Genomic DNA, 4,896 nt, shown 5'->3' with positions numbered 1-4,896 from the left:
TTTATCCCCCCCCCCCTCAATTTTCTCTTTAAAGCCAGAGATGTCCCCCTGTCCCCAGTGCGATGTCCCGGGGGCATGGTCCTGTCCTCCAACCCCAGCATGGGGGTTTCCCCAAGGAAAGGGGGACAGGCAGCTCTATCTGCATTTCCACTTGGATACAGGAGGGGTTTTCCATACACAGGGATCATGGGCAGCTTTCTTTAAAGAAAGAAAGAAAAAAAAAAAAAAAAAGGGAGGAAAAGGAAAGAAAGAGCACATTTGGTGGTAAAATTAACTGTGACGGCCAGACAGCACATATTCCTTCTGAATCAGCAGGACAATTAGAGGAAAATCTCTATGTATTAACTAACGTGAAAGCCTCTGCTGGTGTGGAGAGTTTCTCCCCTCGTTCTTCCCCACCAGCCGAGCAGGAGCAGAGCAGCAGCAGCGCCCAGGGTGCAGGACATGGGCAGGGGACAGGGTGGAGCAGAGCAGCACATCGCCAGCCCCCAGCCAGAAACAGCCACGAGCCGTCGGGGAGGGACCGGCACTGGGAAGGGTGGGATGCTGGATGGGTCCAGAGCCGAGCATTGGCACCTGGAGCACCCAGCCAGGCCCGAGGGTACACAGGAGATGGGGGAAAGCAAGGAGGAGAGCATGGAGCCAGGCAGCGAGGCTGCCGTCGCCTTGTTTCTCTCCCTGGGGAAGCCGCCGTACCCCTCTCAAAGGCCTCCGAGCCTTCATCCCACGTCCAACCCCCTGCAAAAATTGTCCCGTTCGCCCTGCGTGCACCAACCTGCTCTGCTGGAAAGCAAACTGCCCCAAACTGGGATGGATTCACACCGAGGGCTCCTCCGGCACCCCTCGCCTGGTGCTGCGGTGGGGGACACACCTTGCCCCCACCCAGGGAAAGGGACCCCAGGCAAGCAAAACCCGCGGCGCCAGGGCAGCCTCCACCATGGAGCCGACCCCGTCGAAACAACACCCGTCTTCTCCTCCCGACTTTTCCATAATTCATGCAACAACCTCCTGAAAGAAATATCCTCCTCGGGCATAAAATATTCATGGCCTCATACTTTGCAAGGAAACACTGTCTTCCTTGGAGCGCGACCAAGCAGTCAAGGCTGGCACGGATTTGCCTTTGCAAGAGTAATTATGTTCCTCATCGATCGGGTGCTGAAACGAGAGGGGGTGCGCTGGGAAGGGCCCCCCCCAGCTGGTATCGGTGTGTTCCCCCTGTGCAAGAAAGCAGCTCTCAGAAAAGGCATAAAAGGGTTCAAGAAGAGGCAGGGGGGATGTTGCACATGAAGTGGCATCCCAAGAGATTCCCCATCCCCAGGGCTGCACCTCTGCACCAGCAAAGCCACCCCAGAGAGGACCATGTCCCCCAGCACCCCCCCGGATCTGATCCAGCCCCTTCCCGCCTGCCCATCACCCCTCGCACACACGCAGCCCCACGTGCCTGGAATTACACACCTGCCACCAGCAGCCCCCCAGGCCTCTTGCTGCTCGCAATTTGGATGCTGGTCAATTAATTAAGAGCTCCTTCATATTTCACTCCATTTACAGAGTTCAGCAGAGGTCCCCAACCCCTTTCAGCTGCACAATATTAAAAAACTTTCTCTTTTTTTTTTTTTTCATCTTGCTTTTTCTCTTTCCCAGCACTGGCAGCACCACAAGCTCTGGTCACAAGAGCCCAGGAGGGTGTGGGATGGGGGTCCCCGCTACGGAGGGAGCAGCATTCCAGGGCAGTGAGGGTCCCATGTCCCCAGGCCAGGACTCCGCTTGTGGCACGGAGTGGCATCACCTCCCACCAGTGCTCAGCCTGGCCACAGACGGGGAGCAGGGAGCAGCCTCCCCACGGCAGCACTTGTCTCCTTTGCTTGCATCAGCCCAGCACGAGCCGCTGGCGCTGGCTTTGCTGAAAAAACAGCAGACGAAGCTGCAGCCCTTGCGGGGTGCTCAGCGGTGCTGCACCTGGAAATTTAGGGATGGCACCATCAGCCGAAGATGCTTTTACTGCCAAGAGAACAGCTTCCCACAGAGAAACTGTTCTGACCTAGCTATTAAAATTAAATAATAACAAAGTCTCATCCCTAACCCAATCAAACCCAGGCGATAAGCCAAGCCCCTGCTCAGACCAGGCTGCCACGGGAGGTTCTGGCACCCAGATGTGCTCAGCAGCCACTGGGCACCAAACTCCCAGGGGCAGGCGGGTCTGGGGACAGCTGGCGTGGAGGGGACATCACCCCGGCCACTGGCAGGGTGTGCTGGGGCACACGGGGACACCCACACTGGAGCAGAGTCCCCGGCCTGGTGACAGAAGGCTCCTTTAACCGCCACTGCTGGGGCCAAGCCCACACCCGAGCAGGGCCGAGTGGCAGCATGTGTTTAATTACGCCCATCTTGTCCCGTGTAATATGCACTGTAACAAAACACGGTCCAGATTTCATGGCTCCTCACACTATAAGCCAATGATTAAACAAAAAAACAAACAAACAAACAAAAAAAAGCCTTTGCCACCAAGTCAGCCTTCAGCAGTCAAACCTCACCCTGAGCTGGGTGCTCCGGCCGTGCCAGGGCAGCACATCTCCCTGCACCCTGGGCAAGGGGTCTCAGGGGCTTCTCCTGGGTCATGACTGGAGCAAGGGCCAGCAAAGACCCCCCCATACCCTGGGACAGGGAGGAAGATGAAGGCGGGTGCATCGCTCTGCTCTGAGGGTGCTCAGCAGTAGGGACGGAGAGGAGGGATCTGCAGGGTCCCAGGGGGAAGAGGGCACCCCAGCAGCACGGGGTGGGGTTTACGAGGAGCGGGGTTCAGCACGGTGAGTTGGTTTTCTCTGAGCGATGAAAAACGATCTGGAGAAATCTGTGCAGCAAGGATCGAAAGCCAGCCTTGGCCAGGGCCAGGAGCAGTGAGAAATGGGTCCCGCAGGAGTGCTGCCAGCCCCCGGGACCCCCCAGGCTGCCACGGACCCCAGCCCAGGGCCACGCTCCCTGCACCAGCGCTCCAGTCCCAAATCTGGACTCAGCATCTCACGTCTCTGGACTCCCAGCAAAAGCCACCAGTGCCTTCCTGTGGCAGCCGCCCTCACTGCAAGCAAGCGGTGGGACAGATCCAGCCACGCCGGGCACCCTTCAGGCCAGGGAGGAAAGGGAGGAAAGTTTTGGGGGCAATTCTGTGGCCTAACACCCCACACACACACGGCTGCGGTGGGGACCGTCCCCTCCTGCCCCACAGGGTGCTGCGCGGTGTGAGCGCCCAGCTCCCACACAACCAGTCTCCCGTCACCCTTGTGCTGTAGGTGAAACACAAGCCGCATCCTCAACACCTCCCCAGGAGCCTTCCTTAAACCTTCAGGGGAATATTCCCCCCTCTCCCAGTCGATGCACCCCACCACAAGGATGGTGGGGAGCAGGGACCCCCCCAGGCAGCCATTAATTCTATTTAAGGGCGAGGTGTGGGTGCCGGCCGGGGGTGGGCTGGTTCGGGGGTGTTCACCCTCCTCAGGGACCCTGGGGGTTCTCATGGGGAATGGGGACGCTGCTGTCCTCCCCCAGCTCCCAGTCACGCCGAGCCGCCCCCCAGCCTGCGCCGTCGTGACGCTCCCCTGCGAGGGGAGACACGCGGGCGCCTCTTTGGGCTCCAGCACCTACCCACAGATTAGCAGTTGCTAAGCGAGCAATTAATCAGGGCCCAGAGCTGGCTGGGAAGGTGGGTGACAGCCTTGCAAACTCCCACCCAGCTGCTCTCGTGATGGATGGAGGGGGACTGGAGCATGCGGGAAGCCTCCTGCCCCCCCCCCAGTGAACCCACAAAGGTGGCAGGTGCTGTGTGGGACACCCCCCACCACCACCTCACAGGCAGGGGATGTTGGGGTAACCACAGCCCGTTGCACCCCGCCGTGGGATTGAGGGCATGGAGGGGTGGGATGCTCAGCCCCATAGTGGCTTCCAGCCTTGTGGGACCCCCCGAACAGCCCCTCACCCCCTTTGTGCCCCCCCACATAGGTCCCCTGCCAGTGTCTGTGCCATTTGAAAGATGACTCCCTGGCATCGCTCACGCCAGGCGCCAAGTAATCGGAGCCAGGAACGACCAGTGACCACCCAGCCCGTTATAGCTGGCCCTAATCCTCTGGCCAGGCTGGATGTCATGTCCCCCCCCTGCGGGGAAGGGGAAGCCACATCACAGGGCTGGGGACATGCCACATGTCTGTGTGTCCCCTGCTAGGGACAAACACGATGCCCCTGTGGCCCTTTGGGGGGGCAAAACAAGCAGCCTGTGGAGGACTCAGCCCTGCAGCCGGGGTCACCAGCATCCCCCTGTGTGTCCCCTCCCCCGTGAGGACTGCCACGGACAGGCTGCCTGTGGGAGGGACAGGGATGGATTTCAGATCTCCCCCCCCCCAGCACCATCCTGCTCCCCAGTGAGGGATGCTGAGAGTCACCACAGGGATGGGCAGAGACTCACCTGTGGGCAGGGGAAGGATGAGAAGCCCTGAGGGACAGGGTGCAGGGCAAGGACGAGCCAGGGCTGGCCCCTGCCCACCCTGCTTTTGGGGAGCAGGGACCAGCTGCGGGCACAGCCCCGGTTCACCCCTCCACAGGCTCCCAGCTGGGCTCAATCCGCTCCCCTCGCAGCTCCAAGGTGGGTGCAGCTGACCCAGCTCGAAGGGTGCCCAGCAGCACCCACATGTGGGGTGCTGGGATGAGCACCAGGACACCCGGGTCCCCCTCCAGCCGCCGTGCCCCCAGCCCCTGGCATGCCTCAGTTTCCCCTCACCACAGAAAAACGGTCACAGCTCCAAGGTGATGCTCCCTTCGCCCCGGCTGCAGGGAGGATACAGCCCTCGGGTGACCCGCTCCCCACGGCAGCGTGCACCCACCCCACGGGGAAGAGGACCCTGGGGAAGGGGT

The sequence above is a fragment of the Athene cunicularia genome (assembly GCF_003259725.1).
Source record: "Athene cunicularia isolate RWA chromosome 26 unlocalized genomic scaffold, athCun1 chr26_part2, whole genome shotgun sequence".
Taxonomy (NCBI): Eukaryota; Metazoa; Chordata; class Aves; order Strigiformes; family Strigidae; genus Athene; species Athene cunicularia.
The sequence above is the reverse complement of the archived record's forward strand: the minus strand, read 5'-3'. Positions refer to the sequence as shown.